Here is a 15,392-nt window from a genome sequence, read left to right as displayed (position 1 = left end):
GTTGTAAATATCAGTTTCTCCACCCAAGCCACAGGCTGAAGTATTTAGGGAAGGGCAGAGAGTGGTATAGGAGGTAGGCAGATAGGGAAAGACAAGGACCAGTGCTCAAAGAAAACTCAAGTAGAAAACTCTTGGAGACTCTGTTTTTTGAACTTTGAAATCATTGGTGGCAGGGTTTAGTCACTGACAGCACAAGTTCAAGAGCTGAATCATTTCAAAAATTGAATCTTCTCAGGAGAAGATTTAATTTTCATACTGGGGCAGTGGTTCACTTTAAAACAAAACAAATTTTTTAATCCTAAGAATTAACTAAAATCCAAAACGCTGTCTTGGATCATGAGCTCCATCAGTTCTTGACATCATCTAGACCTGCATCTAGAACTCCACTGTAATTTTTAGGCATGTGTCAGGTTTCTGTGAAAACTTTTGTTTAAATGTAAATTTCATATCAACACTGTCAGTTTTCTGTCTTAATAAAACTATAGATTTATAAAAAGATAATAATAAACAAGTAAATTAAGAGGGTGGGAGGAAATGCTTGGAAATGATGAAGATGTTTATGGCATTGGTTGTAGTAATGGTTTCACAGATGTATATTTATCTCCAAACTCATCAAGTTGTATACATTAAATATGCACAGCTTTTTGTATAACAATAACACCTCAATAAAATGGTTTTTAAAAAACACTAGGGATACAACAGCAAACAAGATAGTCAAGGAGATGTGACCACATTTGTAACCCCTGTGATGGCTCATTCAAGCATCAAATATAGATTCTCTAATGTCATGTGTAGTTTTTTTTTTCAGTTTACACTTCATTCTTGCTCACTCAACCATCTTAAAAAGTGCATCTAACCCTCCATGTATAATGTTGGTTATATACAGCCAAACAATTGCCTCATTGGCCCTCCCCAAGTTTGAAATTCTCCTCAATCAGTCATCCTTCTGGGCTCAGACTTGTGTGAATGTCAGGAATTCCCTGGTGGTCCAGTGCTTATGCTCCATTCTTGCACTGCTGGGGGCCCAGGTTCAATCCTTGGTCGGGGAGCTAAGATCTCACAAATCAAGTGGCAGGGCCAAAACTAAATTAATTAATTAAAAATACACAGACTTGTGTAAATGTAAGAGTTCCAATTTAAATGCAAATAGCCCTGCAGCCATAACACATTACATCATTGTCATTCATTAACACCTTTCAAGCGTAACAGCAACTGGGAAGTCTAAGAAATCCTGGAAAGGGAGAGAACGTAAAAGTGCTTCCAGAAAGAACAAGGCCAGCTGGCAGCCTCAGCAGGAATATGGGAAAGGGGTTGCCAAGCGATTGAAGAAAGGTGAACTGAGCACACACTTCCACTTGGAGAGACTGAAGGACTTTGTTGAAGGACAACAGGACAATCAGTAACAAACTGAATGATGTCTGGTATTAGACTATGTAATTAGCTACTCATTTATATTCTCACGTATATCTGAACCTCTTAATGGTTCACAATCATTTTTGGAAGAAGATGTGGTATATTTTATGTAACAATATGGAGAAAAATCTACTTACCAGGAGAACCCACCCACTACCAAAATTGTTTACTTGGATGAATAACTAAATTATAAGCTTTGATGAGGAAGAAGGCCTTCAAGAGGCAGTTGATGATCACTCTGGGGCTAATTCCAGGGTTTGGCTTTGCTGACAAGGATCTATAAATTGGGGACAAAAGCTGAATAGGCTGGATAATAAAAGAGTCTTCAGAGGCTGTTTGGAGTAAGAGAGGAAGAATGACAAGATCACTGGCAGAGGACAGAAGAAGAATGAGGACCTTATTAGTTCTCTAATGTGTGGTCTCTGATGCAAATCAACTTTCCTATTTCCTCATGAAATCTTCAGAAAAAGTCCATTCTTGTTAGTGTGTCCTATTAACGGGGGTTCACCAAAGACATTAGGGAATAGTGTGAGTACCAGCCATCCACAGCAGTCTACCACATCTGGCTTCTACTTATGAATATTTAAAGAACTGGAGTCGTACAAGGCCCAATGTATGGAGCTTGTTGCTTAACACAGCATTATACATTTGGAGATGGGATTTTTATAATTTTTTATTGAAATACAGTTGACTTAAAATGTGTCAATCTCTGCTGTATAGCAAAGTGACTGAGTTATACACATAGAGACAGTTTTTTAATATTCTTTTTCATTATGGTTTACCACAGGATACTGAATATAGTTCCCTGGGCTATACAGTAGGACCTTGTTGTTTATCCATCCTATATACAATAGTTCGCATCTGCTAACCCCACACTCGCAGTCCAGCCTTCCCCCAGCCCTCCCCCGCTTGGCAATTCTGTTCTGTATGTCTGTGAGTCTGTTTCTGTTTTCTAAATAGATTCGTTTATGCCATATTTTAGATTCCACATGTAAGTGATATATGATAGTTGTCTTTCTCTTTCTAACTTACTTCACTTAGTATGATAATGTCTTGTTCCATCCATGTTGCTGTAAATGGCATTATTTCAGTTTTATGGTTTAGTAGTATTTCAATGTGCATGTACCATATCTTCTGTATCCATTTATCTGTCAATGGACATTTAGTTTGTCTCTATGCCTTGGATATTGTAAATACTACTGCTGTGAACACAGGAGTGTACATATCTTTTTGAACTATAGTTTTGTTCAAGTATATGCCTAGGAGTGGGATCACTGGATCATATGGTAATTCTATTCTTGGTTTTCTAAGGAAACTCCCCACTGTTTTCCATCATGGCTTCACCAACTTACATTCCCACCAATAGTGTAGGAGGGTTCCCTTTTCTCCACATCTTCTTCAGCATTTATTGTTTGCAGATTTGCTGATGATAGCCATTCTGACTGGTATGAAATTATATTTCATTGCATGAACTGAACTAAACTGAATAATAATTAGTGATGCTGAACATCTTCTCATGTGCCATCTTTTCACACTAGCTATCTGTAAGTCTTCCCCATTCTCGGGAGGCATGTGACTCTGGATTGGCAAGACTAGAGAATTCCACCAAGGCCACTTTTCCCAATGAAGACAAGAATTAGAGAACCTGGCTCTCCATTGAGAGACAAATACAATCCATGGGGCCTGGGAACATAAAGCTTCATGAAACATCTCCTAAAAATAAATTCCATTTTCTTCTCCATCAAAAGGCTGCTGAGACACCATTGGGTGGCACTATTGCTTACATTTTAAAATTTCAGATAGTCAAAGTCACATTTCAAACTCAGCAGCAGAAAGAATAGCAGAGCTTTCTCCAAGAAGCTCCAGAAGACAGCATCCTACCAAGGTATATCACCAATATGGTTAAACTTCAGAAGGTTCAAAGTAAGTAAAATATGATTTCTTAGAAAATAACCCAACTATATAAAAAACATTATCTACCAGATTCAATGAACATCAGCATCCTCATTACAATTTCCATGCAACTTGACATCCTAAAGAGCTTCTTTCCTCATTTGAGATGTATTGCCAGCAATTGCCACTCACTTCTGTTTAAGGGATAATGGGGGAAGGCATACTGTTTTGTGGCTTTTCTTTTCCACAAACATGCTTAAGCCTTGGTTAGTCGATTACCCCCATGACTCCTATATCCATTTACAGTAATTTCTATTAAGAAAAGTTCCACCTCTTGCACTAATGGGAGTTTTGATGATCAACTCAAGGTCCCTAGCTACTATATGTAGCTGCTATCCCTGCGTGGACTTCCACGTGCTATAGTGCATGCTATCCCTGCACTATAGAATAATGGATCTTTGAGAAATATAATAATTCTTCCTGCTCTTCCTCTCACACCCACCTTACTAGCAGATAGAAATCAGCAGGGGTGAGAGCCAGCAAAGCAACACTGGACACATTTGTCACAGTTACAGTTACCAGTGTCTGGCATAACACACACAGGAAAACACGTGCCACACAATGGGGTTTAATTCAACAGATCAACCCCCTATTAATTATATTTTTCACTGTTAATATTTTTAACTAATTTAAATAGCTCCATGCTGCTGTCCTAGAGTAAAACCAAACGTGTACACTGCTAACTGCATGACAATGAAAGATTATACTATCACAATCAATTACATGTGCCAACTTTTTTCAATGGCACATTCTGCTCGTGACAGCCAGAGAAACAACAGGGGAAAAGAAAGAACCAAAACATAAGCCATATACAAAATGAGAGAAAAAGACAATAGAAAATTATCCCAAAGTTTGATGCAACATATATGATTGATGGTAGAAGCCCTCCCCATTCAACCCTGGCTTCTAAAAAACAGAATAAAAAGCCCAAGACAGAGATTTTAAACAGAATCCTTGCCATGCTACTGTGTGGACCACAGTAACAGGAATGGCATCATCTGAGAGCTTGCTAGAAATGCAGATTCTCGGGCCTTACCTAGACCTAATGAATCATATCACACAGGTGATAGGCATGCATATTAAAGTCTGAGAAGCTCTGCTCTAGCTCACTGGGGTATGAGAAAACAAAAACCTCCTAATGATGGAGGGCCATTTCTACAAGGATGAACCTAGTGAAGGAGGCTAAGAAAGGAAGTAATGTTTTTATTTTTTTTCAAAGTGTTAATGTTTTAATTCTTTTTCAATGTTTTATAGGGCCTCTTGCCTGTAAGTTTTCAGATGGAGTCAGTTAGACAATGTGATGACTGACAAATGATTAATTTTAATTTTTAATTTATTTATTTTTTTAATTGAAGGATCATTGCTTTACAGAATTGTGTTGGTTTCTTTCAAACATCAACATGAATCAGCCATAAGTATACACATGTCCTCTCCCTTTTGAACCTCCCTCCCACCTCTCTCCCCATCCTATCCCTCTAGGTTGTTACAGAGTCCTGGTTTAACTCCCTGAGTCATATAGCAAATTCCCATTGGCTATTTATTTTACATATGGTAATGTAAGTTTCCATGTTACTCTCTCCATACATCCCATCCTCTCCTCCCTCCCCTCCCACCATGTCCATAAGTCTGTTCTCTAGGTCTGTGTCTCCACTGCTGCCCTACAAATAGGTTCATCAGTACCATTTTTCTAGATTCCATATATATGCATTCAGTTCAGTTCAGTTTAGTTGCCCAGTCGTGTCCGATTCTTTGCAACCCCATAAATCGCAGCACGCTAGGCCTCCCTGTCCATCACCAACTCCCGGAGTTCACTCAGACTCATGTCCATTGAGTCAGTGATGCCATCCAGCCATCTCATCCTCTGTCGTCCCCTTCTCCTCCTGCCCCCAATCCCTCCCAGCGTCAGAGTCTTTTCCAATGAGTCAGCTCTTCACATGAGGTGGCCAAAGTACTGGAACGTCAGCTTTAGCATCATTCCTTCCAAAGAAATCCCAGGGCTGATCTCCTTCAGAATGGACTGGTTGGATGTCCTTGCAGTCCAAGGGACTCTCAAGAGTCTTCTCCAACACATATATGCATTAGTATGTGATATTTGCTTTCTCTTTCTGATTTACTTCACTCTGTATAATAGACTCTACATTTATCTACCTCATTAGAACTGACTCAAATGTTTTCCTTTTTATGGCTGAGTAATATTCCATTGTACATATGTACATATGTACCACAACTTCTTTATCCATCCATCTCTTGATGGACATCTAGGTTGCTTCCATGTTCTAGCTATTGTAAATAGTGCTATAGTGAACACTGGGGTATGTGTGTCTTTTCAATTTTGGTCTCCTCAGGGTATATGGCTAGTAGTGGGATTGCCGGGTCATATGGTGGTTTTATTCCTAGTTTTTTAAGGAATATCCATACTGGACAAATGATTTTTAATGTCACTTTCTCCTTGTACTCTGAACATGCCATGTCTTATAGTATATTTTCAAGTTGCAACAGGACATAAAGATCTGTATTTTATTAATGACTTTGTCTTTTTACATAATATTTCAAGTTTTATTGCTTAAATGAGAAATCTAGATACATCTAATTCATTTATTTGTGCTATACCTGGAGAAGGAAATGGTAACCCATTCTAGTATTCTTGCCTGGAGAATCTCATGGACAAAGGAGCCTGGCGGGCTAGAGTCCATGGAGTTGTAAAGAGTCGGACACAACTGACAGGACTTAGCACAGCACTTATTCATTCAACAATAATCACTGACCATCTGCTATGTGATAAGCAGGTTTCTAAGTGCTACAGATACATCAGTAAATAAAACAGACAAAACTGCCTGCTTTTGTTGGGTTTGCATTCTTTTCAGGGGAGACAGACAATAAGAAAAATTAGTAAGTGATATCATATTTATATGCTGATAAGTGCTATGGAAAATAACAGAACATAGAGGAGCATGGGGGGAATAGGGAAGGGTTTGCAATTTTAAGTGGGAAGGTCAAGGTAAGTCTCACTTGAGCAAAGACTTGTAGCGAAGCAAGGGGTGAAACACTCAGATTTCTGGGAGGGGAGCACCCTAAGTATGACTGGCATTTTGAGGAAAAGAAGAAATTTATGGAACAGAATGATCAAGTAAAAGAGTAAAAAGAAATAAAGTCAGTTATGTAACAGGGGTGTGAATTAAGGCCTTTTATAAATAAGGATTCTTATTAAAAAAAAAAAAAAAAAACCTTTTACTCAGAGTCAGATGAGATGTCAATGGAGCTTTTTGAGCAGAAAAGTGGCATGACCTAACTTACATGTTTTAACAGAATGGTTCTGGCTGCTGTTTGAGAATAGACTATTGGGATAAGCAAGAATGGAAGCACAGAGACCAGTTGGTAGGTTTCTACTGTAATGCAGGTCAAAGATGATAGAAGCTTAGATTAAGGTGGCAGTAGCAGAAGTGTTGAGAAGCGGTTAGATTCTAGGTTTCTTTCATGAGATTTGCTGATGCTTTGGATGTGGGATATGAGATAATGAAGAAAACCAAGGATGATAAAAGTTCATGGCCTAAACAACTGGAAGGTTGGGAAAGATATGAATAGGGCAAGTCTATGGGAGGAAGATCAAGACTTTCTTTTGGACAGGTTGGATTTGCTTTCTAAAGGCAAAAACCCTAATGCAAAACAATGTTTCATGGGAGACAACTGTTTAGTTACTTTTTTTATTGACATGATGAGAGGTGGAAAAAATCTTCTGTAGGCACTGGGCAAGGAGATGAGTTGGAAGGGATGCAAAAGACATAAACACTTCCGAAGAGTCTTACTTCCAGTCCTATTACTTATCGGTGTATCACTTATGGGAGGCATCAAGTTTCATACGTCTCAGTTTCCCCATCTCTGCGAAGGAGCCCTGCGCTTAGCCCCTCCCTGTAAAGTCCCAAAATTAGGGAACAATACACAGACAAACGGGCACTCACATGCACCCACACGTGCACCTACACATGCACACACGGAAAGTGAGTCCACGATACCACATGAGCCCTTCAGAACTTGGATGCCAACCAGAGATAAGGGAGTAAAGCAGAAAATACTGACTTGACTCAGTATAGCTAGAATGAACTAATAGTGTGTTTTTTGCTATTAAAAAGTCTCAAGGGATTTCCCTAGTGGTCCAGTGGTTAAGATTTTGCCTTCCAGTGCAGGGGGTGCTGGTTCAATCCCTAGTTGGGGAGCTAAGATCTCATGTGCCTTGAGGCCAAAAAAAAAAAAACAAACCATAAAACATGAGCAATATTGTAACAAATTCAAAAAAAGACTTTAAAATGGTCCATATCAAAAGCACTTTAGAAAAAGAATAGTCAAAAAAATGAGACCAAGTTGAGTTATCAAAACCCAATGTGACTTTTTTTTGCACAACTAATTATTAAATCCACATTTTTACTATTACTAGCTTTTGAAATCACTTCACATTTTCTCTCTTCCATGAAGATCTTCTTGATAGGTTCACCAGGCTATCCATTTGATACTCAGTACACATAGTCTTGCATTGTTATTTATCTTTTATTTATATAGCTTGAGTCACCTCCTTGAATTCATCAATATTTTCAATTCAACAAGGCTTTTTTTATGGCACTGAATAGAATTGCTTTTAGCCACGAGAAACAAACAGTGTCAGACTTTATTTTGGGGGGCTCCAAAATCACTGCAGATGGTGATTGCAGCCATGAAATTAAAAGACGCTTATTCCTTGGAAGGAAAGTTATGACCAACCTAGATAGCATATTCAAAAGCAGAGATATTACTTTGCTAACAAAGGTCTGTCAAGTCAAGGCTATGCTTTTTCCAGTGGTCATGTATGGATGTGAGAGTTGGACTATGAAGAAGGCTGAGCGCCAAAGAATTGATGCTTTTGAACTGTGGTGTTGGAGAAGACTCTTGAGAGTCCCTTGGACTGCAAGGAGATCCAACCAGTCCATCCTGAAGGAGATCAGTCCTGGGTGTTCATTGGAAGGACTGATGCTAAAGCTGAAACTCCAGTACTTTGGCCACCTCATGCGAAGAGTTTACTCATTGGAAAAGACCCTGATGCTGGGAGGGATTGGGGGCAGGAGGAAAAGGGGACAACAAAGGATGAGATGGCTAGATGGCATCACTGAGTCAATGGACATGAGTTTGGGTGAACTCCGGGAGTTGGTGATGGACAGGGAAGCCTGGCGTGCTGTGATTCATGGGGTCGCAAAGAGTCGGACACGACTGAGCAACTGAACTGAACTGAACAATGGATACGGCTTGCATAATTTCACAATTTAATTGTTTCTGGCTATTTCAGGGCTGATGCAGAAGTTTAGCAATATCAACCAGTACCCAGACTTGCCCTACCCTTCTGCTCTGAAGTCCTTACTGTAATATCTTCCCCTGACCCCAAGCCCACTCCTCAGGTTAACCATTCTTCACAGTTTGTACCACTGGACCACCAGGGAAGTCTCCCTCTTTCTTATTAATAGCTTTCTGTTATCCCATTGGATGATTCCACCAGAATGTATTTATTCCCTTTTTAACAGACATTATAATTCTACTTTTCTACCATTAATTTCATACAAGATTTTGATGAACTTCCTTTAAATCTATCCTACAAACACACATAGGAGTCTCCTGTTGGCTAGCTTTCTGAAGCAGCTTGCTATATCATAATTTTTCCCTTTTCTCAACACTTGGCATAGTGTTTTACACCAAAGGGTGTTTCAACAGCATTACTCAATGATCAGTTTCCACAACCATCCCTACCTGATTAACGATCCCTTGAACTTTCTGCATGACTTTTTTTTTTAATGTTTCAGTGAGAGACTGAATTCTTGCATTGAGACAAATAAAAATGTAAAACCCTAATTCTGTTTTGTAGGATTTAAGTTATAATTCACTCCAATTTATTAAAAGGATGCTTTGGGGCTTTTTACCAACAACTTGGCATTTTTAATATGTTCTCATCATAAATTTTTTAAAACATTGTGTTTTTAAGGAACAAATTTTCAAACTGGCTTTTGAAAGTGTCCCCAGAGAACTGCTGTGGATTGCTACTGACGTGAAGAAAACCAAACATTTACCATGTGGAATTGTCATCTGCATATCCACAGGAGCCCTTCCCGGAGGCTGTCTGGGGACCAGAGCCCCCAAATTGCATTTGTGCTATGTGATGAACAGCAGGGAAAATGTCTAGTTTCGTGTCTTGCTCGTCTGATGTGGGTGCCAGTAAGTGACAAAACAGCACAAATGGTCTGTTTGTGTTAAGTGAAAATTGATATGGGCTATCACTTATTAAAGTACTTATTAAATGTGCACTTTTTTGTATGTGTGTTATTTAATAATGAGGGTAACAGAATTTCAAAGGCTTGCACCCATGTAAAACTGCATGTAATATCAGTCAATGATGGCTATGAAGAGGCAAAAAATATCATAGTTCAGTAATTTGTGAACTTGGAGGATGAGAGCAAATTCTCCATATTTGAGAATGAAGAAACTAGCAACAATTGTTTGGGTGTATAAAAACTCAAACATATGGGGTTGTATAAGAGTTCAAACATATGATGAACATTCATTGATCAAAACGAACCTGAGTGGCTTAGAGCATTTTTTCAAACCTTTTGACTGCAACGCACAATAAGAAATACATTTTATATCACTACTTCATGCAGACACATATGTACATGCCACACACGTGAAAAATGCAAGTTTAATCAAATAATACCCTTACTACATGGTATTTTCCATCTTATTCCATTCCATTTCAGTTTTCAGTGATGGTTCTGACTCACTGAACTGATTTCAGGACTGACTGATTGAAGGTTTATTATTATTGATGGTCAGCAGCTATCCACTAAAACTAGGGGAAAAAGCCAACTTCATGAAAATTGGAAAACTCAGGCACGTAACTGTCACATAGCTCAAGTTTTAGAGTCACAAAGATTTTGGTTTTAGTCCTAGCTCTATCACTAGTCTATCCCTTGGGAAAGATGCTTAAGTTTCATAAGCCTCAGTTTCTCCATCTGTGAAATGTGGATAAAAATAGTATCTATGATATGATAGACTCTCAAATGATAGCTACCATCACCAGTGTCAGGGGGATGATAATAATGTTGATGGACTCATTCAGCTTGAAATACGTCCCAGAAATGTGAACATAATCCAGGAGAGAGCAAGCCCTACAAAATGAATGAATCTTCTATGGTTGTATCATTCTATTTACAAATTGCACAGGCACCCAAATAAAGGTTTCCTAGAAAAAGAATGACAGTGTTTTCCAAGTCCTAAAAGGCACAGTTTATAACATAACCCTAAAACAAGTACATACGCAGGTATGTTCATAGCAGCACTATTCAATAGCCAAAAGGTGGAAACAGCATAAATGACCATCAACAGAATGGAACATCATTCAGTCACAAAAAGAAATACAAGTACTGAAACACGCTACAACATGGATGATCCTGCAAACCATGCTGAGAGAAAAATGGCAAACAGAAGTCACATACTATATGATCTCATTTATATGAAATATCCAGAATACAAAAAGCCATATAGACAAAATGCAGATTGATGGCTGCCAGAAGTTGAGGGGAGGAAGGAGAGGGAGAAAATGCTTAATTGGTAGGGGGTTTTACTTTGGAGTGATGAAAATGTTTAACTAGACAGAGGCAGTAGTTGTACAACATTATGAATGTACTTGATGCCGCTGAATTGTTTGCTTTAAAATGGTTGATTTTATAATATGTGACTTCCACCTCAATTTTCTTAAATGAGAATGCCTAGCACATAGGAAGAAACCCAATAATTATTAGTAAATTTTATTACCCGTTGTCTCTATATAAATATATTATTACATTGATATTCTTAAAAGATGGGTACAATCCAGAGGCATTAAGTCTGTCTTAGTAACATTCTAACTAAAAAGAAATTCACAGATTCTCCTCAAGAGTCAGAAAGAGAAGACAGCATCTAAAGAAAGCAACGTATTTAATACACAGAAAACTCCCACCAGAGCCACACAAATAGATGGAAGATGGAGCAACCATCCAAACCTGAATGCAAAAACACGGCACAAACCTGAAGGAAGAAAGTGATATTCATAAATATGCTTAAAAAGCAAACTTACTTATTTAATCTGGAGATGAAGTCTGTAATGGGGAGACTCCTCTCATGAGACCAACAAGCTTGAAGAGAAAAAGAGAGTGATTGAGGGAAAAGTACATTTTTTAGATTTTTTTTTTCTTATTGAGATATTTTTGACATACAACATTTTGTAAATTCAAGGTATGGAATATACTGATGTGATACATTTATATTGCAATCTGCCTGCAATGCGGGAGACCTGGGTTTGATTCCTGGGTTGGGAAGATCCCTTGGAGAAGGGAAAGGATACCCACTCCAGTATTCTGGCCTGGAGAATTCCATGGACTGTATAGTACATGGGGTCGCAAAGAGTCGGACACGACTGAGCGACTTTCACTATCATTGTAGCCTGAGCTAATACCTCTACCAAGTCACATAATTATCACTTCCTCTAGTACTGGGAACAATTAAGATCTAGTCTCTCGGTAAGTTTAATTTTTTTGTTCATAGTAGAGTTTTGTATCTATAATCACTGTACTGCATATTAGATCTAATCTTAGTTGCATACAATAAAAAATTAATAGGAGCAAAGTAACACTCTGTATTTAGGTGTCCTAAAACATCTATAATTCGGCATGTTTTAAAAGGTATAAAATCAGACTTAGGAGCTAAACATTAAAAAAAAAAAAGATGTGGGGTTTCAATTAAATAGCTGCTGTGTGGCTGCTTTAAAAAAAAAAGCAGAGATTTCACTGATAGAAGTACAGTGCTCATATCCACAGCAGGGAAGTTATCAGTCCCACTATAATCCCTATACCAAGTACCACACTTTAAGAGAGGCATTGATCCACGATAGTACATTCACAAGAGAATACGTTTGGTTGGCAAATGGCCTAGGAAAATATTTCAACAAAAACTGAAGGGATATCACCTAGGGGAGAGAAAGCAAAGAGAAATACAATACAAAGAAGCTTGGGAGTCACATTCTAAATGAACAAATGTGAAAAAACTTTCAGTGAAAATTATCTATTGAAAAAAATCCTCACAAACAACAAGGATTTACTGTATAGCACAAGGAACTTTATCTTCCCTGGTGGCTCAGACAGTAAAGAATCTGCCTCCAATTCAGGAAATGGGGTTTGATCCCTGGGTCGGGAATTCCCCTGGAGAAGGGCGTGGCAACTCACTCCAGTATTCTTGCCTGGAAAATTCCATATCTTGTAATAAACTATAATGGAAAAGAATTGACAAAAAATATATATAGATGTATACATATATATATATATATATGTATAACAAAATCATTTCACTGAATACCTGAAATGAACACAATATTGTAAGTCAACTATACTTCAACTTTTAAAAATTCTCCAAACGAACTGCAGAATACATACATATACATATATATATATGTATTTTTTGTTTACACACACTGAAGTTTGAAAATCCCAGAGGGAACAAGTGAAAGGAAATCATCCATGCAACTGAACAGACTTCAAATCTTGAGGATAGTTTATCAACTCCTAGAAGTGGCATGGGAGGTTGTATTAGTTTCCTAGGGCTGTTGTAACAAAACACTACAGACGAGGGAGCTTAAAACAACAGAAATATATTTCCCCCATAATTCTACACAGTTGCCAGATACCTAAAATGAAGATATCAGCAGGACCACACTCTCTCTGAGACTTCAGATAGACTCCTTCCTTGCATTTCTGTAGTTTCTTAAAGGGGCATCAAACCTTGATGTTCCTTGGCCTTGTAAAAAATTAATAAACAGACACCTCAATTAAATAGTCAGGAGACCAAAAGGGGGAGCTCCCATTACCTCTGATAATAACGTAGCCCAACGGGAAGTAGACCAACCTCCTCTTTTCTCTTGGCAACAACTCAACTAATGAAAAGTCATGGACTCTTTGTTTACTACAGCCCTCCCAAATTCCTTTTCCCCCTCTTTTAACTGTCCCTCCTATGCTGTGATGAGACTTGCATATGGCTTGCCATGGTGGTAGACCCCGAACTGCAATTGTTTCCTGATTCTGAATAAACTCATTTTTGCTGGAAAAGTAACTGGCAGTCTATTTATTTCAGGTCAACAGCCTGCAGCTGCATCACTCAAATCTCTGCCTCTGCTGTCATGTGACATTCTCCCAGTGTGTCTCTGTCTTCACCTGGCACTTTCCTTTTCTTCTAAGGACACCAGTCATATTAAATTAGTTCAGTTCAGTTCAGTCGCTCAGTCATGTCCGACTCTTCGCGACCCCATGAACCGCAGCGCACCAGGCCTCCCTGTCCATCACCAACTCCTGGAGTTCACTCAAACGCACATCCATCGAGTCAGTGATGCCATCTAGCCATCTCATCCTCTGTCGTCCCCTTCTCCTCCTGCCCCCAATCCCTCCCAGCATCAGAGTCTCTTCCAATGAGTCAACTCTTCGCATGAGGTAGCCAAAGTACTGGAGTTTCAGCTTCAGCATCATTCCCTCCAAAGAAATCCCAGGGCTGATCTCCTTCAGAATGGACTGGTTGGATCTCCTTGCAGTCCAAGGGACTCTCAAGAGTCTTCTCCAACACCACAGTTCAAAAGCATCAATTCTTCGGCGCTCAGCTTTCTTCACAATCCAACTCTCACATCCATACATGACCACTGGAAAAACCATAGCTTTGACTAGACGAACCTTTGTTGGCAAAGTAATGTCTCTGCTTTTGAATATGCTATATAGGTTGGTCATAACTTTCCTTCCAAGGAGTAAGCATCTTTTAATTTCATGGCTGCAGTCACCATCTGCAGTCATTTTGGATCTTAACACCATCTGCAGTGATTTTGGATCTTAACTTGATTGTATCTCAAAGGTCTGTTTCCAAAAAAGGTCACATTCATAAGTACCTGGAATTAAGACTTATCTTTTGGGTGCACACAATTCAACCCATGACAGAGGAATAAACACAATAGATTCTAAAGTAAATTTGCACACAGCACAATATTAGGTTTTATAGCAAACCCCTACTACATCAATAAATGTTACGGATATGTTTGTTGATGTGATAATTAATGTTTGCTAGACTTCCATCTAAATTTTCCTTGTTCCAACCTACATCCATACTATATGAAATTCTGAAAACTTTGGAAAGTTTTAGGAAGGAACTTGGCCAGCGGCTTTCCATCTCTCTAAACTGACATTGTTCTATGTTGACTGAACTAATCATCTTAACTTTCCCGCCCTCAGGCATCTTTCTAGAGAGGTCAGGTTCTAAAGCCATCAGGTAAGTACATTCAGGTGAGATGGGACTGTCTTGGCCTCACTAGTTAATAGCCACAGGCCTCAGTCACCTCATATATAAAATGGAAAAAAATAATATACCCCCCATATAAGGTCATTATGTATAAGTGAGGTATTAAAAATACCTGTGAAAAGTACACTAAGAACTAATGCTGGCCTCTTGCAAATGCCCAAAAAATGGCAGCTATTTTCATTGTTATTATCTAAACAAGCTCTATTGTGTGAAAAGAGAGTTGGTGAATTCTACAGTGATTGTAAGTGAATTCTTACAATAGTAAGTAAGCAATTACAGGGCTCCATAAGTGGTCTGGTCTGCTTTGCACAACAGAGCTCCCCATTCATAGATGTGTGTAAACAGAGGCTTTGCCCATCTTCTCAGAGATGTCACAGGATGTTTGCTCTCATCTGAACACACAGGGATAACACCTCCCTCACAGAGTTATTGTAAAGATTAAGGAAATGATAAAGGAAAAAGGTGTGACCCAGTGGTTGAAATATAGCGACGTGTTCAAGGGGTGGTACTACTATTGTAATCATATCAGCTACTAGGTCATTGTTAGAAAAGATTCTTACCCAGAACAGAAAAATCGATCAGAAGTCTCCCTTCCAACTCTCAGTTGACACAGCTTTACAGGAAGACCTATTGCTGAGCATATTTTCTAGTTTATT

At 38.7% G+C, this 15,392-nt stretch overlaps 1 protein-coding gene across 8 annotated transcripts in view; it reads right to left on the bottom strand.

The window, feature by feature from the left end:
- Nucleotides 1–15,392, bottom strand: part of LSM11 (LSM11, U7 small nuclear RNA associated) — a 414,613-nt gene that overhangs the window by 167,401 nt on the left and 231,820 nt on the right. For 4 of the 8 annotated variants that reach the window (XM_059888903.1, XM_059888902.1, XM_059888897.1 and 1 more), the window contains exons 3-4: nucleotides 13,091–13,200; nucleotides 11,489–11,546 (exon numbers count right to left, since the gene is read on the bottom strand). The exons of 2 other annotated variants lie outside the window; for them this stretch is intronic. The gene's annotated coding sequence lies outside the window, so the exon portion shown is untranslated. The remainder of the gene's footprint in view (nucleotides 1–11,488; nucleotides 11,547–13,090; nucleotides 13,201–15,392) is intronic. 2 more of the 8 variants (XM_059888901.1, XM_059888898.1) reach the window with 1 other exon arrangement.

This window comes from Bos taurus, chromosome 7 (assembly GCF_002263795.3).
Source record: "Bos taurus isolate L1 Dominette 01449 registration number 42190680 breed Hereford chromosome 7, ARS-UCD2.0, whole genome shotgun sequence".
Lineage (NCBI taxonomy): Eukaryota > Metazoa > Chordata > Mammalia > Artiodactyla > Bovidae > Bos > Bos taurus.
This window is presented reverse-complemented; position numbering and strand designations above follow the sequence as displayed.